At 37.0% G+C, this 26,686-nt stretch overlaps 1 protein-coding gene across 1 annotated transcript in view; it reads right to left on the bottom strand.

The window, feature by feature from the left end:
- The window catches only part of lrfn5a (leucine rich repeat and fibronectin type III domain containing 5a), a 101,130-nt gene extending 95,591 nt beyond the window's left edge, over positions 1–5,539 (bottom strand). Inside the window, exon 1 of the mRNA XM_087779843.1 lies at positions 4,718–5,539. The gene's annotated coding sequence lies outside the window, so the exon portion shown is untranslated. The remainder of the gene's footprint in view (positions 1–4,717) is intronic.
- Between the last annotated feature and the right edge of the window lie 21,147 nt (positions 5,540–26,686).

Here is a 26,686-nt window from a genome sequence, read left to right as displayed (position 1 = left end):
AGATGGCGCCGCAGATGGCTGCTTTTGTGGTTGGTTCCATTTTTCTACTGCTTATTTTGTGTGTATCCTTTATATAGTATTATTTAATACTATTTTATGGCAATGTATCTTATTTTATTTTAATTGATTCTAATTTATTTGATTAATATCTGTTTATTTTATTCGTATTATTACTGATTCCATAAACAAGAAGTTTGAGTTAGTACTTTATGATTATCTTAATACACATTTAACTTTAACTAAGTAGGTTATTAATAGTTAATGTGTGTTTGTGTCCACGCTTTTTTTTTTTGAGCACCGAAAGCATTTTACACAAAAATACTGTACGTTATCACCCGCTTGCACAATCACACAGTGATGGGAGTAGGCTGCGACGCAGCGCACCAGCTTAACCACAAGGAACAATCAAGTAAGTAAGTCATTTATATTAATAGAACGTTTTTAAGACCAGGGTCACAAAGCGCTTAAACAATCAAAAAAAATACTCAAAGGCAGCCAGTGAAGAGTCTTAAGGATCGGAGAAATGTGAGTTCTTCTACTTGAGCGGGTCAGAATTCTCGCTGAAGTGTGTCTTGCTCAAGGACACCACACCACAATCTTCTTCTCAGGCCACAAGCCAACCACTGTACCGTCTGAGCGACGACGCAGAAGGTACGACGCCATCCCCGTCGAGTGTCCTGCATTTGCATACACAGGATTTCCATCATCCAGATGTCACCGGCTTCCTTTTTTTTTTTTTTATAGCCAGCGCTTCCCTACTAATAGGAAATGTTCTAACATCTGTGGTCTCTCCATCCACTCGCCTTATCTTTTCCCCGTGCCTTTCTCTCCCCCGTCTGTCTCTGAGCAGTGGAATAAATTGAATTAGAGCTCCACCATCCCCACCACGGGATCCTGCAGCCCTCTGTCAGATCGCTAAAGCGAGAGCGAGACCGATAAACAGAGGGCAAGGAAGAGATGGGCAGAATACAAAAAACCCGGCTGCCCCCGTGAAGTATAAAGTACCGACGCTCACCGCCTCTCGAGACCTCCGTCCCACAGCGGATGTAATAGTCAACTTTGGTTCTTTTCGTGTCCGTCTCTCCCAAGATGTCCTTTCCGAAGAATTCCGTTTCACTTTGTTCGCGGGTAGTCGTGATGATAGAACATAATAATTCCAGAGAGGAAATCGATAAACTGTTCTCGGATTTGTCTGTCTGAGCCATCTTAGAGACTCTAAATACTTGCTTTGTGTTCGTCTCAGTGCTTAGTGGGACTTCTTGAAGAAGGAAAGTTGAGAGATGGAAACTTTTGCAAACTTTCTATCCTACCATAATGCTAGTGATGAAATAAAACACGTATTACCCTGAATTATAATGGTTTCATTGCATCAAAGTGGTCCTTACCGGTACCGGTCCATGTACATCCATTTGTTACTGGGCCCCACAGAAGAAAATTTGATCACTTTTGTTCAAATTATATTTACTTTTTAGAAACAAAACTGCAGTTTTTCAGTCATCATTCCATATAAATAACTCTTAAACAAAAACTCACACATTGGCACAAAGTCTCTCAAAGCTAGGAGACGCACACATACAGAACACCATCGTCGGCATACAAACAAACATACTTGGATGCAAACACACAAAAATCTTGTTGTATCCAGTCCAGAGATATTGCTGATTCAGCGTTATCGTGAGATGTTTTTTTCATGCTTTTATATGTAGCTTTTTGGCAGGTCATGCTATTGTATTATTACTTTTTTTTATCTGAACATCCTTTCGTGAAAAGAATCCTGACATTTAAACGGTCCGCTGTACCAAAAAAGTTGGGGTTTTAAACACAGATTCATTCGTATCAAAAATCAGGGTTTTGGTGTATAGTCATTACTCGCTGTTGCCCCCTGTGGTATTGGAAGAAGTACTGCCCTAAACAGGGCCACCTATTTTGGTAACCCTAGCTGACATATTTTTTATTTAGTATATTTATGATTAAATAATTTGACAAACTTTGAACAAAAAGTTCTGGCTGGTAATCACGAATATTTGCCCGACCAAAATCAAGTCTAAAAAAATGCAAGGCACATTTTGTTTTGTGGGTCAACTTCTATAATATTCTCTATAATCCTCTTGTAAAGCAATAGGACATTGTTTTTTTTTTTTGTTAATACTCTTTCTACTTTTCTGTGCATATCTCACACTTCAACTGCTGGAACCATTTGACAGCAACTCATTTGGGCCGTAATGGAACGACGAAAACATTCCTTTCCGATGTAAATAGAAGTCTAAATACCTCTGAAATGGACTGAAAATCACTCGTTCCCTCACTCTCATTCAGATACCCTCGTTCTTTTTTCGTTTCTCCCCGACAAGCAGATAATCATTTGCATAATACCTCCATATCCACGGGCCATTAACACCGGCATGAGTGGTTCGTACGCATACATTTATTGGGTTGATCAATCAACCAGACTACTGTACCGGCGCACGATCAAGGAAAAATATTGAGTCGTTGCCGTTTTTTCTGACGATGGGTACAAATGAAAATGTAAAAAAGTCTTGAGGAAAGTGGTCATGATTTACTCGGTGTGAATACGAATCACTCCTAACCAGTCACAAATTTGGTCTTTGCCTTCAGGACGCGAGAAGTTGGCGACCTTTGGCTACGAAGGCCAAGTGGCTAGTTTAGCCTAATTTGCTATGACGACCATTAGCATGAGCTACGTGGACGTTTGTGCGTAGGATTTGATTTATGGGTTACGAATCAATTACGAACACGGAATCTATAATCCATAAGTGTGGGGCTTGTTTATCCAGAGATTGTCATAATGTTTGCGCTTAAATAAAGATGTTGTATTTGCGTGTAAAGGCTTAATGGCGTAAACAATCAAAGGCTAATGATGCTAAGTGGTGTGTAAATGCCGCTAATTTCAGCTTCTGCGGCAATTTCATTTTTCTTTTTTCTTTTTTAACACTTCCTTGGGAAGTGTTTATATTATTTAGCACCACGAAACATGTGTCAATAGGTGTTTCTATGCTAATGCTAATAAAGCGCGACCTAGCTATTGTAACAGGACTTGACAAGGTTTAATTCTCATATTAAATGGGTGGAAAAACCTTCTTCAAGATTGTTTGTTCAACATCTCAATTGGTTGTTTCTCAATGCATCGATTTGAGAAAATTAGCTAAGGCTCCGCCCACTTAGTTTTCCTGGAGATAAAATCTTGTTTACCATAGCCACGCCCACTCTGCACTCCATTTGTATCGACATGATACTGCTGGTAATAAACTATGTATGTACGTGTCCATTTTGTGACACAAAGCTTGTGGAAAAGAATGAGGGTCAGCAGATGTCCAAACAGCTTGCGTCAACATACGACCACGCATTGGAATTGTTAGTAATTGAGATATTTAATGTCCCACTGTGATCTTGACAGGTTTTCGGATGCACTCTCTCTCTCTCTCCGTCTCTTTGGAGTATGTTGATGTATTACGTTGAGAGGCCCGGTGCCAGGACCCACAGCATGCCTGTCTGACAACAGAGTCGTGTACATCATCTGGTTTGACGACATAAATGTCACAAAATCAGTTGGACAGGATTGGATTTTTGTCCTTTTAGATCCAATTTTTTCACCGAAAAGAGTCTTCTTTCGTAGGCAAATGAGCAAATCTATAAAACCAGGTGCCATTTTTTTAAACTATATCATGTATACAATAGAAAAACAACCAAAAAAAACACCTAAGGCATATATCCCTATCCTTTTTATTTTGTAGCTAGCACTGTCATTGAATTACAAAGTAAGTGAACATTCCTAAACTTTATACTTTGATTGGAAAAAAATATATACTTTAAAAAATCTATTTTCCCATATTGGCAGCATAGGTTAATCTTAACAAAACCTATCTGGAAAACAAAGTACAGGGGAAAGTAAAGGCATTTTGTTCCTTCAAAATTTCGGGGGATGTCATCAGCTTTATTTTTTACTTAGAAAATGGTGTTTTAAATTTAAATTATATAAAAAAAATAAATGGATGAATTGAATAGTGTCAAACACATACTTTTACTTTAAGTAATAATTTAGTTTCATAAAATGGCCATTTTAGGATTTATGTGCTGCATATTTTCCAACTTTTTATTAAAATGACTTTGAAAAAGTACATCTTAAATCAATTTTCTTGCGTCTTTTTTTAAAATATTTTACACATTATCACGTGTCTAATGTTTTCACAAAACACTTTTACACATTTTTCCACCTTATAGATCAAGAGAACACAAAAAAACACTGGTTTTCTGATGACATTGACGCATTTTCTTTGCATTTTAATCTCAAAAGGATGGATAGATCTTTTTTTTTTCTTCTTTCTTCACCGGATCGATGGATAAGTAAAGGTGAAGCTACACATCATGCCTGGTGTCGGGAGTGGATGTCAATGGAACTGCATGGACTTGACGGTGTCACATATCCTGTATCGCGTTTCAGGAGTTGCACGCACGCACACTTTCACGCACGCACACACAGCTGACACGTGAAGTAACACGCAACAAACAACTCACAGTTTTCCCTCGATAGGATATGAATGGGTAACCGGGTGTGGAGATGTTGGGATGTTTTTTGAGGTGCGGTCTTTTGCCCTGCACACACACACGCACACACACACACAACTGTGCGCATCAAACTCACGCACACAAGCGTCATTTTCTTTGCCAAACAAACTTAAGATTCCAATTCAAACTTTACCTCTTTTTTTTTCTTTTTTTTTGCGCCGGTTTTCGTGCGTCAAGGCGCAAAAACGTCTCCAACGGTTGCCATCATTGGAATGTCATTGTAACTCCATAATAGATTCCAAACTGCGGAATACGCCCCAATGTGATAAGGAAAGAAAGAAAAAAAAAAGGAAGGACAAAAAAAAAAACGGATTCCTTTTTTCGTTGTTAATTCCTCTCGGGTTTTATAGTTCAATCCCTGTCTTCCAGTGTGGGGTGCGTCCGTTTGGTATTCTCACAGCAGCCGACAACATCCTCCTCTTCCTCCTCTCTCTCAAGCTCCAGGTTTCATCCCTCCATCCAGTGGCTGCAGTAGGAGAACCAAAGAAAAAAGAAAAAAAATCCCAAAAAGGAAGGGAGCTGGAAAAAAAAACCTACCCAACCCCAGAATCCTCCTGTTCTCACCTCCAAAAACTATGCGTCCCCCTTATGGATCAAGATCTTGCGGTATCCAAGGGGTTAAAAAGTCCAGTTATTCCAATAACAAATTAGGACTTTTTCCCCTCTGTTAGTCTCGATGAAATTGTGGTTTTGGATTTTTTTTGGGGGGGATCTTCACTTCACGGATCTTTCTCCTCTGCGTCGTCAAATAAATAAAAAAAAACAACAATAAATTGGAGTCAACCAGAAGGTGGTAAAAAAAAAAGGGACAACAGGTGAAGGAAGGTCCAGTAAAGCTGTCGTCCGGTCAATAACACCGCAGGCTTAGCAGGACAGTCCCCTGATCCCAGTTCTCCGCGCCGGTCGCCGTCTTTGCGCCGTTAATCCAGATAGCGCAGCAGGCGAGACATCTGTGAAGCGCCCTCCGCCCGGACCGCGGTTGTATCCGGGAGTGTGTTTCAGAATAAAAGTTCGAGGCGATTTAATAACGCGTGGACGTCCTTTTTAAATGTAACAAAGACTACAATTATGACCGAATATCAATATATATTTTAAAAAGAATTGGTAATAATAATAATTAAATAAATATAAATAATTCATCATTGTGTCCTGCTTGAATAACATTTTATATAATTGCAATATTCAGGATCTTATTGAATAAGATTTTTTTGCTGGTTTAAGGAACATTATTAAGAATTAGTTGACATAAAAAAAAACATATTTATCCTATTATTGTTTGTATCTCTTTTGCAAACATACTCTTAAAGTTTTGACAAGACTCATTATTTTCATATTTATATTTCATTTCACTAAGACATCGGTCAAAATAAAACTATAAACTCCCTGTTACTTATATATTTTTTCTCCTCTTTTTCAATCTTTTTTTTCTCCTTTTTGTGGGATTTAGTTTGATATTTTTGCGTATTGATTTGATATCATATTTTAATTGTAATAAATGTATTTAAAATTCAATATTGTGTTAATTTTATGGCATATTAACACTTTTTCTGAATTCGAATTGTTGTTTTTCCACAATTGATTTAAAATATACGAAATAAAATAAATGTTTTTTTCCACTTTCAAATCTTTAGAATTAATATATTATCAAATTAAGATTACAGTTTATATAAGACCGTCATTTATTTATTCATCAGAAAGTCAAAAGCGTATATTTATATTATATTAATATTATAATATTGCCAGCGTTGTGAACAACTTGCGGTTATTTGTGGTAAAAATACAGAAAAAAAATGAATAATACAACTAAAAAAAAATTATATTAATGACTAAAAATACAATAAATCTAATTTCCTTTTTCTCAAATCCCCTATTCGTCCCATCTTTTTTACTTGACCGATTATTATGATTTCGAAACCCTTATTCTGAAAATGCTTCTCGTCAACGAGCCGCTGTAAAGACGTCAGCTTGGTGCGGTTCAAATGCTGCATGGAAGTTCCTGAGCTCGTCTCACTCGTTCCCAGCGCGCCTGAGCCCTCAGCCCACACCCTGAGTGTTCTTCTGGACGCTCCAGTGCTCGGACCATCTCGTCCCTAATTCAGGGTCAATATTGGAGGAACCAAAATTATGATTTAGATATTCAAAACGGAAATAAATGATAATAATAGTTCATGATGTCATTGTATTTTAATTAAAATTGTTTTTTTATTGTGTTTACTTATTGAGTGTCTAAACTGTACCAACTATGACTATTAGGAGATACTAGTGTCGGTTCTGAATATGTCTCAAAGGTTCTGATCTTGATATTTATTTAAAGGCAATAAAACAGAAATGTAAAGCTGCAGTGGTCAGTGGCTAGAAAAAGAACAACTGGCCATACTGGGATTGAAGCGCTTGTAACTATTAGCGATGGCTCCAGCACACGTGACCACCAAATTGCTTCACGCCAGTGGGTCGGAGACGGGGGTTTCATTCATTTCCGTCATGGTTAAAGAAACAGAAAGCAAAGCCTATACAGGAGAAAACAGTGGCTTTTAGTTTTCAGAAAGTGTAGTTAACAAAGACTACAATTATGACCGAAAATCAATACAAATTTTGATAAGAATCGTTAATAATAATAATCAAAAATAAATATAAATAAAAAATATATAAACAGTTCATCAATGTGTCCTGCTTGAATAACAGTTTATATTAATGACAATATTCAGGATCCTATTGAATAAGATTTTCTTTTCTGTTTTTTCAGGAACATTATTAAGTATTATTTGACATAAAAAATAACATATTTATCCTATACTATTTATTATTTTGCAAACATACTTTTAAAGTTTTCACATGACTCCCTTATTGATCATTTTAATATTTATATTTCATTTCACTAAGACATCGGTCAAAATAAAACTATAAAACTCCCTTTTTTCCCCTCTTTTTCAATCTTTTTTTGTCCTTTTTATGGGCTTTGGTTTGATATGTTTGCGTATTGATTTAATGTCATATTTTATTTTTAATTAATGCATTCAGCATTTAAATATTGTCTTAATTTTATGGCATAATAACACTTTTTCTGACCCATTTGGAATTTAAATAAACTTTAAATAAAATTTAAAAAAAATACAATGAACATGGTGCATGAAAAAGTTTAGTGTCAAATTCAACGTGTTAAAAATAAATTAAATGTAAAAAAGAATGTTCGGTTTTAATAACTAAATATTAAAAATATATATATTAAAAATTAAACGTAGGAAAACATTCAATAAAAATTAAATTACATTCTTTTTCCTTTGTATCCTTTTCTTGGCGTTTCTTCCTTTTGATCCATGTTCTTCATACTTGCACTTTGTCATCCCTTGCACTTTGTTCTTTTGTTTGCACTTTGTTCTTATTTTTATGATGTTTGCCGTGAACTGAAAAAATAACAATCGATCTATCTAAAATGCATGCAATAGTAGGATAAAAATAAAAGTATAAAATAGTATAAAAAAAACATTTAGTTTAAAGAAATGAAATGTAAAATTAAAAAAATTCAATGTTAGAAATACTCATACTCAAAGTCCAGCGTCGAAAATTTACTTCCATAGTTTTATAAATATATACACATGTGGTTTTACAGTGAAGTTTGGTCATTTTTATCTAATTAAACATGTTATTTAAAAAAAATCTGTATTAAAGGCTATATTAATGCTGACATTTTATATGATGATATTGACTTGAACGAAATGTGGGTCATCTTGACCCCGAGATAACACAAGGGATAAGGATAGTATCGTTCGTATTCAAGTTTTAGTGGATGTTTACTAGATGCATTCATGACAGAACTTTTAATAACAGTGATTGGATTCTGGCTCAGATTGGATCACATCTGCAACCCCTTGATTCCCCTAAAATTCATTTCAGGGGTATTGCTCGACTACTGGTCCACGTAGGGAGAAGTGGTTCACCGATGCCTAACTGCGCCGTAGAACTCCCATCAGAGGCCAAAGCTAACGACAAGGTTTTAACAAGCCGGAGTCGCAAACAGTCACCGACCAGCGCTCTTGACACTCTAAGCCACTAAAACTGTCGGCTTGCAGCGGCGCCGTTCAGCGCATTGATCGCCCGATCATCTTGGGACCGTGTTGTAAGCAGTGGTGAGACTGAAATAATTGGAATGGCTGGATGGAAATCCCCACCAAGAGACTCGGATCAGTGATCAGAAAAGTTGGAAATGCCGTTGCCAATTTGCGGAGGGGATTTTGACCTGTTTGTTCCGTGCTGCAGTCGTTTCCTTAATATTCGCTGTGGAAATGACCAATCATAATCCTTGTAATCCTTTCGCCGGAGAGGCAAAAAAAAAAAAGACGATGTGAGTCATTGAGATCTTTATTGGCCAACAAGGTGTTTTCGATAAACCAATAAAAATCATATTCCGTCTGATAAAAGAGCTCAAAGGAAGTGTCAATAGCTACATAACCCGCCGAGGCTTCAGCCATGCGTCATTACGGCTCGAGTTATCGATTAACTGTTATAGCTATTGCCGACAGCAGCAGGTCATATTGGCTGAAATCCTTTTGCACACAGATGAGTGCTTTGGAAAGGCGCACTGTCAGCAATTATGTGAAGCCCCCCCGTCCAGGAATAGCTCTGAGATGATGTCAGAAGAAGAGGTGGTTGCGGCTGACAATGTTTGAACTCATTAGCCGTGGTAAATGAAGCGCCACACGGCGGCAACTGACAGTGGCGTAGGTTTTTTTTAAGCCAGTAAACTGTTTATCTACCAGCTCAAAACTACTACTAATTGAAAATACTCAACATTTATCACACATACTGTATATATATCTAAATGGTCAACTGGAAAAGCACTTTTACTTTTCGTTTCACCAGGAGCTTTTTTGAATCCCCTAATAATCCTTTTCAAAGCTTAAATTCTAAGTTTCTTGTCCCATCATTTCCCCCTGAAAATGCTTTTTTTTAAGATGTTTTGGGAACAGACAGATCAGTGAGTGAACAAGAATAATTTAGTTTGCTTTGATCATAAAAAAACAGGGCATCGAGGGCGCAAAAAGGATCTTGCCGGATTTGTCTTTGATTTTACCATTGGTATATATATTTCGTAGAAGTCTTTTGGTTAGCAAGGGTACTAAGCTCAGAGCTCAGAGGCATTGAGTTGACAACCTATTAGCGATAGTAAAGAAGGAAAATGACTCCTTTGGAGGACTTGTTAGTTTTAAGAGGCTGTTACTTCGTAAATATTTTAGCTCCGTAGCTCTGATTTAGTTTTAAACCTTCCTTATCCCATTCACGCCATTATAAGGGAGTAGTTGGTGCAGGGCGCCATTCGGCCTTTTTGGCTTTTGTGGACTTATAAGTCCAAATATAAAAAAAATCATCTGTTTCAGTCCAGACAGAGCAGTTCATGACGATCATCTAGAGCCCACCAAAAAAAACCCTCTGTAGAACCCCTCTAGCAGACGATTATGAACTGATCCTGAATGCATCAGTATCATTGCTAATAGCTAGCTTGGTGCTAGCTTAGCTGATTTTTCTAATTTATCTTAAAGAGTTGGTAGACGTGGTAGCTATGTTTGCTTCCCAGCTGCTGGTGATTTTGACTCCCTCCTCGAACCTCTTTAACCCTTTTGTTATCTCAGGGTCAAGGTGACCCGGTGGCCTGAAAACAAATGCGTTTGTGGTATCCCTTGTGTTGTCTCTGGGTCAGGGTAAACAACCTCCACCACTGCATACTGTATGTATGTCTGAATGGAAGCCAGGGAGGTCCTTCAACTTGACCCAGAAGCAACACTAGGGATACCACAAACACATTTGTGTTGGGCCTTTTTAGGTCACCTTGACCCTAAGGTAACCCAAGGGTTAAGTAACCACTTGGATGAAGGAAATTACCTTCAATAATTGTTTTGAAAAGGAGAACATTTTTTATAATATTTGACTAGAGTCAATTTGGTTAATGGGTATCTCCAAAGCAGTTCTAGATGTGGTTCTGGACATCGGACTGAGGCGGATCTGGATCAAAAGACACGTTTTCGGGGTGGCAGAATACAGGAACACATCCGTCTTTTTTGACACATCATGAGTACCTAGTGTGGAGGCGGACGACAATTTAAATATAATATAAATAAATTGATCACATCTACATCCAAGTCACATGATGCATCCGTCGGATTGAGGAGTATTGGCACAACACAAACATTACTGGCAAAAAGATCGACTAACGGCCTCCAAGTTTTTCGGGATTTTAATTGCCGCGAAGAACAGACCTCCGGCTATATCCTAATTTGAGCAGCAATTAATCTCCCCGACACGCTGGAAAAGTCACCGCAGATGTACATCCTTTTTCCCGTTAGACATCGTTAGTGTGTCGCCTTCAAGTCTCGATTTAGAAGAAGATTTCCACGAATGGTTGGTTAAGTTTTTAGTCTTTATACGGGTCAGTGTTTCTTGTTGTTTGTCGTGTGATGGAGCAGTTAGTAGTTTTTAAATATAATTTAAAGCGAGGTAAACAAAAATAATAATTTTGACTTAAGGAATAAACAGTTTCAGTGACATTTTGAAGAATTTTTGACGATGGAATAAGTACTAGATGATCAATTTATGGTGGTTTTACAGATTGACATCTAGACCCTTTGAAAGGGTTTTTAACCTTTGTGTTATCTCAGGGTCAAGGTGACCCAATGGCTCGAAAACAAATGCATTTGAGGTATCACTTGTGTTATCTCAAGGTCAAGGTGACCCAATGGCTCGAAAAACAAACGTGTTTGAGATATCCCTTGTGTTTTCAGAGTGTCAAGGTGACCAAATGGCTCGAAAACTAATGCATTTGAGGTATCCCTTGTGTTATTTCAAGGTCAAGGTGATCCAATGGCCCGAAAAACAAACGTGTTTGCCATATCCCTTGTGTTTTCTCAGGGTCAAGGTGACCCAATGGCCCCCAAAAAAATGTGTTTGAGGTATCCCTTGTGTTGCCTCTGGGTCGAGGATAATACCATTTGTTTTCAGGCCCTTTCAGGTCACCTTGACCCTGAGATAACACGAGGGATACCTCAAACACATTTGCTTTGTTTCGAGCCATTGGGTCACCTTGACCCTGAGATAACACGAGGGATACCTCAAACACATTTGCTTTGTTTCGAGCCATTGGTTCACATTGACCCTTAGATAACAAAAGGGATACATCAAACACATTTGTTTTTCGGGCAGTTGGGTCACTTTGACTTTGAGATAACACAAGGGATACCTCTAAAACATTGGCTTTCGAGCCATTGGGTCACCTTGACCCTGAGATAACACAAGGGATACATCAAACACATTTGTTTTTTGGGCAATTGGGTCACCCTGACCTTGAGATAACGCAAGGGATACCTCCAACACTTTCGAACCATTGGGTCACCTTGACCCTGAGATAACACAAAGGTTAACACCCCGATAAAATAAAATGCAAAACTAGGGCAATATTATTGGATAACAAAATAAAATAAAACAATGATAAAGATGAGAATTTGTTGCTGTTTAAGGTCTATATTATTAGTAATAAATATAATTTAAATGACTTCAGATTAACTACCACAGATTAGAAATAATCTGGAGAATGAATCCTTAAAGAAAAACTCCTCAATTCCATCCTAACCTTCTTCAACCGTCCCTTTTTTTTTGCTTTTTTTTGCATCCGTTCATTTATTAATCTGCTCGTAAATCACCAGTGGAACCGTCTCTCCTGCCAAAAGAAAAGGAGGACGATCCCTCCGGTCACGCTGGGAAAAGCTCGGCAAGTAAGTCGTTCGAAGCGTCTCCGAGGGAAACTCGACACACGCGATGGACGCCGAGGCGTCTCCAAGAAAAACCTCTCACCGTGATGGCGACTGAAGATCTGAACTGCGTGATAACATGAATCAACACATATCACAGGGACGGAGCGAGTGTTCCCCGGAACCTTATGTAGGGAAACTGTCATCTTCCATGAAAAGCGGCGCGTCAAGTTAAACCACTTACTTTCAGCTCGCACTGTGTCGCTATTATCTGTCGGCGACACACGTGGAGAGCCGTCACTCACGGGAGAGTGACAGTTTGTCGCTTCACCACGAGAAAGTGTGAGGACCAAAAAGAAGTGTAGTTGATTCTGTCATCAAAGCACATCGCGGTCAGTCTATATATGTCACTGAAAACACTTTTCTGGAGATGAAAATCTTAGTTTACCGTAACCATTGGTCAAGAATTGAAGTCATAAATCCCACCTTTAAGGGACTCGTTGTATAAACAAAGCGGGGCGTGATTACAGCTGGCTGGAGGAGGAGTGAAGTCATTATTACGTCATAATGGACTCCGCTCTCGTAACCTCTCCTTCGCCCAGATTTCAGACGGAGCTCTTTATAAAGTAATAAGTTCAAAACATGGTCATGATGAGGAATTTACGGCATCTTGGAGAGGAAGATTCAACGTTTGACACATGCGAGTGAGTCAGGAGAGTTGGGTTTTCACATTAGTCCACGTTTGAAATGGCGAAAATGTAATGGACATTAAACAACCACCGAAAAAATGTAGACAAAAAATGAAAAAAATACCATTAACTATAATGATTTACGGGTTTTTTTGTAAAAAAAAAAAAAAAAACATATTGAGGTTTTGTGTTTAAACCCTTGTGTGATCTCATTATCAAGGTGACCCAAAGTCCTGAAAACAAATGTGTTTGCGTTATCCCTTGTGTTGCAAAAAGAAAGTTAGTTTTTGTGTTGTCATGTATTTGCTAGATTTTTCTCTACAAGTTGAAGAGAAATGTGATGTCTCCCTATAGAGACACATTTATTCAACCATTGACTTTATCTCTCGGTCAAGGTCACCCGGTATCCCGAAAACAAACGTGAACGACCTTCAGGTCACCTTGACCCTGAGATAACACCAGGGTTCATTTTATTTTGCAAGTTTACAGGATTACAAGGATTATCATGTAAATTTGACCAAAACGAGCGTCCTAACTAATCACTGACTAAAGCCTTTTTGGACAAAATCTGGTCTTTTTCCCAAAACAAGAAACAAACCTTCAGACAGTAATCCCTCAAATATCTCATGCCAACATCAATAGATACTTTTCTTTGCCGTACCTTTTTGTAAACTCGTATCATGAACATGAATATCCTTAAGTTCTTTAAGTGAATCATTTTTTTCGTTCACGACACATCTGGAGGTAGAAAATTCAAGGTTCATTAACGCTTCAAGTTGTGACAGATCCGAGCTCTGTCGCAGGATAACAAGACCGGAAAAAAAAAGTCTCATGCAGGCGAGAAGCCACTTTTTCTTCCACGGATATTGCAGTCGATGATTTGTTTCATGTTAAGCGGACGATAAAGTGCTTGAGACATATCTGGAGAAAGCATGTCTAATCTCCCTGAACCTGTATTAAAATTGTCAGCGTTAATCACCGTCACTGGCTCCGGGGGGAACGCCGTTTGCATCATTTAAAAATGCCACCAAATCCCAAATTTGATTTGTTGTGCTAGAACTTCCTTCCTCGGTTGGGAACAGAGGGATAAAGATACGTATCGGCCTCTGACGGGATTGCCGCTCCACAGATGACACACTTAGAACAAGAAGTGCAAACATGCTGTTCGACACATTCAAAGTAATCCCAGACAGATTTTCCGAGGATCCGCTTCCAGTTTAGCAAATAGTTGTCGCGGTGGTGTGACAGCTGGAGATTACGTTAAGACGGGAAGATTTATTTACTAAAAAGGACACAATTATCGATAATATTAGATTAGGTTGTGAGTCAACGAGAAGTGTGAGATGTTTTTTTGGATTTATTTATATTATATATGAATCACAAAGATCTTTTTGACGTGGTTAAACCAGAACCAGGAAACACTTATGTCATTGAAAATAAGCTAAAATTGAGTTTCCATTGAGAAGATTCAGAAGAGAGTGAAGACAAGGTGGCATGAATGACACATTTTATCTCATTAGGTTGTTTAAATTAAGAGCATCTATGCCTTAAGAAACTTCTATACGGAATTTTGAAGTATCTTTTCTAATATAGCATCGTGGTGTTTCTATTTGACTCGTTAAATGTGGATAAAACTTATTTTTTAATGTTGTGTATTTCATGAATATTGAGCTGTATTTGGGACTTACCTGGTTAAGTGACCGACAGGAACATACATCAAACATGATATATTTTGGAATTCAGGTACATTTTAAACAAAAAAAAAGGGTTTAAAAGTAAAAGGGTTATTCATGTCTGAGGCCATGGTTCTCACGCATCTAACTTGAGAAACACTGTAAACTTTGGCAGTTTATCCAAATTAGTTCTGGTTGTTTTTAGTTTTACTGTTAATGGAAAAAAAGGCTAAATCTGACACCAAACCAAGCTTTGGATCATGGTTGTGCATAATAATATTTAAAAGATGGTCACATTTAATAAAATGTTAAACAGTGACATCATACCAAAAGTTATCTCAGTAGGTTGTTCAAAATAAAAGTGTCTATCTTCAAAACTATTTGAAAAAAAATTGTTAAACTTCTATAATGACACAGTTTTCTGTGTTTTCAAATTGGGATGTTGATTGTGACTTTAAAAAAAGACAACGTGTTTTACATTCTTTGGTTGTATATACATTTTATGACGAAGACAGCGGGCCACGTTGTATTCGGTGGAGGGCCACAAATGGCCAACGCGCTGTATTAAGGACTGGTTTGGAAAATAACATAATACATATGATATTTTTACAATACAGATACACTTCAAACTAAAAAGAACTGGGAAAAGAGTGAAATACTTTCACGTCTGAGGCCATGGTTCTCACGTAGAGAGACTCTGTAAACCATGGCAATTTAGCCAATTATTTCCATCTTATTTCTCAGTTTACTTTTATATGCACCTTTTTAAAAGAATGGGGATAAATAAAGTATAAGTAGTAAAGTATGGTTTAATATTTAGTGTTATCTCTTCTTAAGCTCAGGAATATCGTGAGTAGGAGTTAAATGTACTAGCTGAGGTGATGGGTGCCTAGATAGCATAATATGTGGCAACAGACGCAAACATTGGTGATAAAATGAACAAAAAAAGTGGAAAAACAAAAATAGGGCAACTAAGTTTGAGCTAAACATTTGTTTAATCATTTTACAAAGCCCGAAAACCAGGTGATAGCGACAGCGGCCAAGTTTAACCGGCTCGGTCATGTTTCATTGACTTTGCCTAAATCCTCGCCAACAAATTCTGCACCTGCTACAGCTTTGGCTCGAGCGGGAATTCATACGTCGCACACTTGGTCGACCATGACTGAAGGAAATCTCGGCTAACCCGCTGTTGGCTGGCAGATGATAAAAGAGAGGCTTTTTTTTTTTTTCGCCAGGATAAACTAGAAAGGTTGCAAATCAAGCAGGCGCTGACTGAGAGGGTTGAGAGCAGGTTCAGTGCAATGTTTGGGGGAAAAAATGCTAATTTTAAATATTGTGGCAACTCATGGTAACAGAAAGGATAAACTGAAAAAGCATGGAGATTAAAAAATCCAGACATGCTCAACTGAATTTTGGGTAAAAAAAAGAAAAAGAAGAAGGGTTCTTTAGAGAGATCAACTTAACAATGCAGAAAGTGGGTCAATTGGACACTACGGACTGGAACAAGTGACTTGAGTCGCAGCTGGAAACCGGGCCGGGGATTGTGGGATATGTCATTTGAAAATTATAAAGGAGCCTGTTTCAAATTTTCTTCGTTTATGCACGTATTTGATCAAAATTTGTTCCATTTTTGTTATAATTAATGTTATTTTGTTGATTTATTTTCGGCCAAAAGACCTCCATAACTACAGCAGACAAGGTAAAAGGGGAAAGTTCACTTTATAATGTTCAGTTGACTCCTTTAAGAATTAACTATCCCAGTTATTAGTTCATTCTTTAAAAAAAAAAATTAAAAGTTCACTGCTGAATGAATAAGCTTAAAGTTAGTTTGTCTATGTTTCTACAATCTCTTATTTTTCAAAATTATTACCACAACAGACAGAGACCATTTTTATCTGTTTTCATATTCAAAATGATGCTGCAGATTTCATCGTCATATCAAAGTCGTAAAAAATGTATTGTCAGTATTGTACGAAAACTGAATTTTATGTGGTGTTGTGGAACACATTGTGTTACTTATGTAGTACTTAGAAGAATATAGGAGGAACCCTTGAGTCTTTGTGGATCGAGGATGTAAGCGGTTGTGCCTTGTTTTTTTTGTTGCCAGATTTACGGTGTTTTGCCGGGAAAAACTCTGTTTCCTCAGGAGCCACATTCTTTATGGTAGCTGATGTGAGCGGCCATGAAGAAAAGAAAAGCCTAAATTTAATGGAAGAACAATAAAACAACTTAAATTACAAAAGAAAATCTAATACAATCAAGATAAATTGGATAATATTGTCATTTTATTTACTTTTTAATCTGATGGAAAAGCATTTGTTTATAATGGAAAAGCACTTTTCATTTTATATATATATATATATACATATGTATATATAGCACTTTTCATTTTATATATATATATATATATATATATATATATATATATATAAAAAATGAAAAGTGCGTTTCCATTATATACAAGTTATTTTCCATTAGCTTAAATAAATAAACTATATAAAATGAAATCAAATTACAATTTTATCCAATTTATCTTCATTTTATTACATTTGTTTTTTGTAATTTTAGTTGCTTTGTTTTTCTGATAAATGTACATTCATAGAATAGTTCATCAGTCGGCAAAACAGTGCTTTTTAGTTCATGTTGGTCAAAAATACAAACGACTTCATCAACAAGTCAAACATCCAAAAACATAAATTATTGACCAATGCAAAACCTTATAGACGCCGTTTGCCTCCATATTAAAAAGTCTTCTTCAACAATGTGCTGAAAAAAGAAACACACACACAGTTACACGACACATTTAACAAGCTAACAAATAAGCACGATGCCCTTCTCCATGCCTAGCGTCGTTCCCAACAGAAACATACGACGCCTCGTTTGCTAATTGTTCCGTGTTCCTGCTCGTCGACCGACTGAGCTCCGGGTCACAACATCTGCTCGAAACATGGGCCTCGCACAGCATGTTGTGAGTCTGTGTGCGACTTATCCAAACAAGCGCATGTTCCGTTTGGTGGTGAGATGAGTGTCGCTGTGCCCGGCAGTGTTATCTTCCTCGGATAAGGCTTCTAAAAAGTGTGTGTCGCTGTTGCCAAACCGATTACACAACCTGCTTATTTTAGCAGAAACAAGAAATGATCCCAGTTTATTTATTTTTTTTGGGAGCTTCTATCTTTGACTAGATTGTGATTATTGCGTGAGGAAATCTGTTGCCAGCATGGGTCAGTGGTTGTTGAATTAGTGGTTTTATTGTGTGTCGCTTTATTTCTGTCCGTGTGTGAGCGTGGCCGGGTAGATAAGCCTGCAAGCTTTTTTTACTTTCAGAAACCAAGCAAGAGCTAATAAACTCTGTGAGCAACACTTGGATACGGGCAACAATAAAAAAAATAAAAGGATATATTGTGACGCTGACAACGAGCATCGAGCTCTTCCAGTGAGAGGATGAGATGAAAACATTTATTTTTAAATTTATAGTCAGATGAAGCTTCATGAAGCATTGTCATTATTTTTCAGAGTCCACTAGATGGCAGTCCCTTCACTTTCAGTTTAATTTTCCTTTGTTTTGAGCAACTGTTCTTTTAAACATCAAATCATTTTTTAAACTGATGGCGCCACCTACTGACCTCTAAACAACATGACACTGTTTCATGAAGCTTCATCAACACATCAATAGTTTTAAAGAACGGCAAATCGTAGCTTTTTTTTTATGAAACTGTTATTAAAGTAAACTGACTGAAAACGGATGGATGAATGGATGGATGGGGCAGTAGTATTACATCCATCCAGACTAACATCCATAAATACATCTAAATAAAATAAATAAATATAATCAAAATAAACACGTACAAAACATCAAAGTTACGCTTTAAAAACGTGTTTTTTAAATACAGATTTCTTTTTTGGAAAAATAAACCTTTTTATTTTGACAATTCAAATAAGCGATTACATGATCTATTCTTTAAAAACAATATTTAAGGTAAAAAAAAAATGTCCTTAGTATATGCAAAACACTTTAACAGACAGATTTTGTTGAAGTAATCGCTATTAAATGAGTAGAAAACAATATTTTAAGGTTTTGTTGTGGCTAATTATTTGATGGTTCTATTTTCAGAAAGTGGGTTGTTGTAGAACAAAAAATAAAGTAGAAAATTGTCTGGTATATTTAATTACATTTAAATAAATGATCATTTAAAGTTTAAGGTTTTAAGGTTAATGGTTTCCCACAACTAAAATTGTATCTAGATAAATACATAAAAAACAATAATTTTATTAAAGGGATGAACCTAAAACTTAGAGGAACAAGAAAATAAGAAAACGCTTAACAAACAGCCGGCAGAACAACACTAGAGAAAATACAAAAAAAACGGAAGTGTCAACACAAGCACTGTTAGAAGTAAACTGAGGGCGAATGCCAATTAGACAATAAAAGGGTTAAACATGTTAATATGTAGATATTAAAAATCTGTACATCGTAAACTATTGGGTAATAATTTTAATTCACTCAGCTTATTTTAAATTTGACTTGTATATTAACGTCTTCTTCAGCAGTCACTTCAATTGTCCTCTAGTCTTGTCTCTGCTCAGTAATGAATAGCTTCTCTTAAGTGTATTTGTTATCTGTTGCAGACCCTGACAGACGATAAGTTGTATTACTGTGTAACGTCTTTAACGTCTTAAAAGGATGTTCGTTGGTGACCTTAAATTTTCGGGACAGTCCATCACCGAGTCGCGGCTCAATGTTCCAAAACCGAACAAAACAAGTATGAATAATGTCGTAATTCAAAAGGGACGTTAAAACAATGATATTAGCTATAAAACACGGCACGGGACATTAATACGAGCGGCGCCAAAGCAACAATCCATCTGAACGATAGTATATCTGCCAACACACACACACCAGCAGCTTAGCAAGCCGTAAACGACCGAAGGTTGAAGAAAATCTTGAAGTTTTTAAACTTTAAATAAAGCAAATGTGATAAATCGGCAACAGAAGGTGCAAAAAAACACCACAAGATCAAGAGCTTTTTTTAATAGGATATCAAATGTGGAATTGGATTTTTTTGAGGTCATGACCGCTCAAGGAATCCTGCAGAAATTTACCATCCAATAATATTCATGAGTATTGCATAATTCCGACTTATTTTTAAACAATCGGTAATAGATGAAAAGATCAAACGGGTCATGGAAAATAAAAGTAAAAGCCAACTTTCTTAAAGGAAATCTAAAATAGTTCATAAAAAAAAAGAAATCTTTCATTTTTTTGTTATTTACAACCAGACGGAATGTAAAAGAAACAACATGAAGGTAATTAGTTACGGAAATAACTCCTTAAAAATAAATGATACTTAGAAAACGGTGCAGTACATTTTCTTTTACGGAAATTCCAAAATCCTATACCCTATTAAAGTATTGCAATATATTTTTTATGCTTCTTTCAATGGTAACACTTTTCCACAATGATGGTACATGACCTACTCCAGACAAGCATGTACTTTTTATTCAAAGTATACTTAAAAAATACATTATTGGTAGCATCAAGTTTCCTTAAGAGAGGTTTTTGCAAGGTCAGATTTCTCAAAGCTACTGTCCAAAACCACCTCCAATGAAATATCATTAGATTTCTTGGTCAAGTTAAAAAAAATCAAAATGAACCACTTAAGGCACCTAAAAATAATCAAAATTATGAGAAAAGTAAACTTTATTACAAATGTTTTTTTTCTACTCTCTATTGCGGCGATGCGGACGACACAAAGTCATCACTGTCGTATTCCGATGTCTTCGTTTGACGTTAATTAGTCTAAATAATGTTGGGAAAAGCAATTGTCGTTGTGCATATATACTCAGAGGAAACTAGGTGTAGCATACAGAAGGAAAACAAAACGAAACATGCTGAATAATTAATGTGAAACAAACATTTCCGACAAGAGGGGTTTACATGCGCTTCCTTATCTGTTTATCACCTTAGGCAGCTCCGAGTGCTTTGTACGTCTGGGCTAATGAATACTGTGCTGTGCTCTTTCGGATTAAAGTTCCTGGGTGTTTTTTTTTTTCCAAGGAGAAAAATTGGCTCCGTACGGACATCGTATGCAGACTGAAAACTTTTTTATATATTTTTTAATTAAGCTGTTATCGTTAAAATACTGCTACACCTGGCAGTTTACACATACAATAAAGTCTGTAGAAAATCAACCAATAAGCTCATTTTACCATTAAGACTAGGAAACTAAGGAACTAAATCTGTCAAATTTAAAAAATAAAAGCTGTTTTTTTTAGTGAGCAAAGATGTAATAAGTCCACCAAAATAATGTGTTTATAATTCAGTAAAATCGCTATTTTAAATAAGACACAAGCCGGGCGATAATGAAACCAACAATTTATTAATAATATAAAAAAAGTAAATTATTAATTATTGCAGTTGTCCACGTTATTTGTATTGTAAATTGCAGTGGATCAGGATCAATTCATTCCTTTGTAACATTGTTTGCCTTTTTACTTTGAAATCATTGATAGAGTAGTAACAAAATAAAATGTCAAATTGAAAAATGTCAATAAAAAGCTTACACTTACCAACAAGTGATCTACTTTACATTACCTGTTTTGTACAGTTTATATTTTTTGATGTCCAAGAATAAGTATTTTTCTATGGTAACATCCAAATCATGGTGTATATTTTGAAATATTTTGTGCCGCTGACAAAAGTGCTTATCCAATCTCAGGACATGGCAAGAACATGTCAATCGACTGTAGTGGTTCTTATAAAGTGGATATAATTAGTCATAACATACAACATACTAGGGGTTTTAGAAAGTATAGTTATTGTGATTAATAGTAATATTTTCCTCCAGATACTGTATCAATATTAACTGTTTTACAATAGTTATATTGTGGTTAACAGTTCAATAAAGTGTGTTTAAAATAAACAATTTGGATTGAAAAATATATATATGTACAAGGGAATAAGGTACAAATTTGTTTTCAGTTGAAATTACACCTCCGGCTGCTGGATTGGAGTAGTCATTACATTCTCCAATGATGACTGAGGACGAGAGGATACACTGGACTCCGGCAGCTTTTAAAGCTGATGTTTGGACGTACAAATGAAAGCAGTTATGACTTTAAACAATTTCCCAAAGGAGACCTCCTGAGGGATCAATAAAGTTTTACCTTACCTTACCTTACCTTACCTTAATAGTAGAACTATAAAACAACTTCAATTACAAAAGGAAATCTAATTAAATCAAGATAAATTTGATATAATTGTAATTTTATTGAATTTTATATAACTTATTTATTATTTATGATTACTCAAGAATCATGTGGTCTGTAAATTCTGCAACACCAGACTTGACAGTACTATGAGTATATTTTTGTTACTACAGTATCACAATATATCCTATTATCCTATTCCTTGTCTTAACAAGAAGGATCTGTCTCGTCTGCAGTTGATTCAGAACTCTGCAGCGAGAATTCTCACCTGCTCTAGTAGAAGAACTCACATTTCTCCGATCCTTAAAACTCTTCACTGGCTTCCAGTTTCTTTCAGGATCAACTTTAAAATTCTGGTTCTCACTTTCAGAGCTATTCATTGTTAGGCTCCTCCTTACATCACTGATCTGATCCAGCCTTACACCCCAGCTCGGGCTCTGAGGTCTGTGGATCAGAATCTACTTATGGTTCCACGCACACGGCTCAGGACCAGAGGAGAGAAATCTTTTCAGGCTGTTGCTCCTAAGCTTTGGAACGATCTTCCTCTCTCTTTGCGCTTGATGGATCTACTGACTCCTTTAAGAAACATCTTAAGACGTTTCTATTTGTTCAGGCTTTTCCTTGATATTCTGGAACTCCTGTGTTCTCAGTATTATCTTTATCTTTAAAGTATGTACTTTTTTGAGTATTGTTTTGATTGTTTAAGCTCTTTGTGGACCTGGTTACGAAAAGCGCTATATAAATAAATATTACTTACTTACTTACTTACTATTATTGTACCTCTATGACGTATACGTACAGTAATACATACTCAATAAATACACAGCCCTAGAACATACATTTACTTTTCTGAGTATAGGCAGCAAATAATCCATTGCTTTTCATACTCTCTACATAATTGTTTAGAATTGTAGGAACTTAAATGTAAATTTAATATTTTATTGTAGTCAAAAGTGTCAATCTCAGATTATGTTGAATATTTTAACATTAAAGGAAATGCTTTCTTATGACCACATTATTTTATAAATAAGGAAAAGTAGATGTCAATGAAAAATTGCACCACAAAGTCTACCCATAATTTAAAACAGACATTGATTATCCTCCTTTTTTTGGAGGTCCGACCCGACGTCTTCATGAGTGCTGCTCCGAGAGTCGATCTCAAACCCAGCATGGGGTGCTTTTTAAACATTCTACCCATCACTCTGTTCATTCTACTGTCTGTGATTTCCTGTTTCCCTCTGATCTGTTCCTCTCCTCCTCCGCTCGTGTCTTACACAGGGTTTCGTACCCCCCACCAATCTCTTCCTAGGTTCACCCATCAACTTCTTGTCGAGTCGATCTTGCAGCGAGCTGTAACTCCTGGAAGCTTCGTGCTGTAACACACGGGTTGACAAACCGTTAATCTATATTCGCTTTGATTGCCAGATGGAGTGGGAAGAAGTCCGATCTGCTGGATGATACAAATGTGTTGGACCTCGAGCGTGAATTTGGAAACTGGGGACACATATGTTTTTTTATGGTCAGTGTCCCCAGGGATTTTTCACAGTTTTCAAGGAAAGCAGTTTAAATATAGATACATAGACTTACAGGCCGTGTACGGGCATTTACCTTTTTAGTTCTGAGAATTTTTTTAATGACGACTGTGCGATTTTAATAGGCATTGCTGGTCTCAAGAATTTCTGAGAGCTTAGTGTATTAAAAAAAATGTCAATGAATCATAGTAATTCTCATTTATTTATCTTAACTATCCAAAGAGTTTCAGGATCTAGTTTTGTAAGTAAGTAAGTCATTTTTATTTTTATAGTGCTTTTCCAGACCAGGGTCACAAAGCGCTTAAACAATCAAAACAATATTCAATAAAGTATATATTTTAAAGATCAGCTAATCAGATAATTTGTAGTTATCGATACTCTGTACTAGTCTCTAGACAAGTCTCAAGAATACTAATTTGTGGTCTTGGTCTCGTCTTTATCTCAACCTTGGAATCGTCTCAGTCTTTTCTTTGTCTTGGATGCTCTTCCTCAACCCTGATGCTAGGGTGTTATGGTGGTCTTGAAGCATAATAAGCCAGGATTATTTGTTTTCAAGTGAACTCCAATAAGACGCTTATGTTCCTAAATGGAAACAAGATATTGTGTATAGTACGTGTGTCTTTGTCTTAGTCTTGTTCTTAGACTTGGTCTTGGGCTTAGTTTTGCGCTTGTTCTCAGACGGGGTCTTAGTCATGGTCTTAGTCTTGGTCTTAGACATGGTCTTAGTTGTGGTCTTAGTATTGGTCTTAGACATGGTCTTGGTCTTGGTCTTAGTCTTGGTCCTGGTCTTGGCCTCTGTTTTAGTCTTGGTCTTGGACATGGTGTTAATCTTGGTCTTAATTGTGATCTTAGACATGGTTTTAGTCTTGGTCTTAGTCTTGGTCTTGGACATGGTCTTAGTCTTGGTCTTAATCTTGGTCTTGGATATGGTCTTAGTCGTGGTCTTAGAATTGATCTTAGACCTGGTCTTAGACTTGGTCTTGGACTTGGTCTTAGTCTTGGTCTTGGCCTCTTTCTTAGTCTTGGTCTTTGACATGGTCTTAGTATTGGTCTTAATCGTGGTCTTAGACAAGGTCTTAGTTTTGCTCTTAGTCTTGGTCTTTAACCTGGTCTCGGTCCTAATCTCAGTCTGTTAAGGGGCCCACATTGCTAAAGAAAATGGAAAAAGAGCTTTAAATAAAAAGTAAATAAATACATATATTTTTTTCCCTTGCCGTGAGGTTTATGTGAAGTTCCAGATCTTCTCCTCCCACACATATATAAGAACAGGACAGTTGAAACTTCATGTTTTCTCTTTTATTTAACTTGAAACTGTTGTGTCTTTATAAAAAAGAAACCCATTTGTTTAATGATCAGATATCATCAGAAGCGCCTAAAACAGAGGACGTCAATGTTTCCCAACACAGTGTCGAGGTGAAGACCTCCTTTAATAATGAAGCCATCTCTTTCTCTCTCTCATGTTCACTCCCAGTTCGGAAGATAGCGACTTAATAAACGCTCAATTTAGAAGCGTGGAATTCTTCTTTCACCCTCATTATGAACCGTGATGCGATAGGATCTGATGAGGCAGAGCCGAATTATATCCCAACTAAAGGAAAATGAATTCTCATCCACAATTAGCATGTGTGTGCCAAACATCTCCGATTAATGAGTCATAATGGAGTGAAGGGAGACGCCTGGCGCTTTATCTCCATCTCCCTCTCACTTCCTGGCTATTCCAGATCTCCCTGCATTCGTATTTAAGTCCGTGTCTCGGCAGGATTGAAGCAGGACAGAAGAATGACGTGCCCTGTCATGGTAAAGCTTCTTATAAAGCAGTGACGTCGCTACCTATTGTGTCCTGATGAAGGCGGGCATCCGCTCGAGGGAACATTTTGGTAGATACGGATGCTTCCTTGCGGCGCTTATTCGAAGCTGCAGGTGTCTGCACTTCCACGTGATACACAGGTTGCGTAACTCTCCGGGCGTCGCGCACCTGCAACTTCATGCTGAAGTAATGGAAAGGAAAGTGAGATGGAGGAGGTGTTGAATAAGACAAGAGATAATAATGGCACGGACAAGACACGGATGCGACACGAGGAAGGGCATAATAAGGATATGAGGGGCCTGCAAAAGTAGCTGGAAATTACAGTTAAAAGTGTATAATATAAAAAAGTTGTATTTTTATTTTTTATTCCTTCACCAGGAGGTTGTACTTTTCCAATAGCCCCTATATAATATATGGGGTTAGTATCTGAGGCGTCAAGCTTTTTCTACTGAACCACGGACAATGCGTGGTTGCGGACATCTTGGACATGCAGTCCTCCGGTTTAGCTACACGCTAACTTTCCATTTAAGTCAACCACGCCCCTTATTAATCAAATACACAAAAACAAAGTGTTTCAAGGAAATGTATTCAAAAAGAAAAGAAGCGCACTCTGGGTAAATATAGTGAGCTTTTCCAGTCTACTGTCTGTATTGGAAGCGCCCGCTATACCTACCCAGAGTACTTCCTGTCTTTGTAGGATGTTGGCCTAGCAGCTAGCCTTGAAGTGTCAGCTAAAAACAGCCTTAAAATATAAAGTTGTTAAAGTTTTCCTGATCAATTCCTCATGTCAAGCTTCAATAAAAAATGGACAGTACTTAAGAGTACTTCCTGTCTTTGTAGGATGTTGGCCTAGTAGCTAGCCCAGCAGCATCAGCTAAAAACAACCTTAAATTATAGAGTTGTTAAAGTTTTCCTGATCAATTCCTCATGTCAAGCTTCAATACAAGAGGGACGTTCCTTACGAGTACTTCTTGTCTTTGTAGAATGTTGGCCTAGCAGCTAGCCTAGCAACGTCAGGTAAAACAACCTTAAAATATAGAGTTGTTAAAGTTTTCCTGATCAATTCCTCATGTCAAGGCTTCAATAAAAGAGGGACGTTACTTACAAGTACTTCCTGTCTTTGTGGGATGTTGGCCTACTAACTAGCCTAGCAGCTAGACTAGCTGTGTAACCAGATCTTTGTTGTATTATTATTTATGTCATATTCAAGTTATTTTTGGGACCATTTTTGGGTTTTTCTTTCACTAATCAAAGGGTACCAACAATTTCGTCCATGGTCGTATTTACCGTAAGGAGCCGAAGTTTAGGAATCTGCATTGTAAGTGCAGCTTTTTCAAAGTGCTAGCGACAAGTCGCTTACTGATTCGGGCGTACAAATACTTCAGTGAGTGTATGCTGAATCGAATTTTGAAACACGGCCCCATGTTTACTTTGTTGACTTTAAGGACCCGCAGCTGACTTC

This window comes from Callionymus lyra, chromosome 18 (genome assembly GCF_982586985.1).
Source record: "Callionymus lyra chromosome 18, fCalLyr1.hap1.1, whole genome shotgun sequence".
In the NCBI taxonomy this organism is placed as follows: Eukaryota; Metazoa; Chordata; class Actinopteri; order Syngnathiformes; family Callionymidae; genus Callionymus; species Callionymus lyra.
The sequence above is the reverse complement of the archived record's forward strand: the minus strand, read 5'-3'. Positions and strand labels throughout refer to the sequence as shown.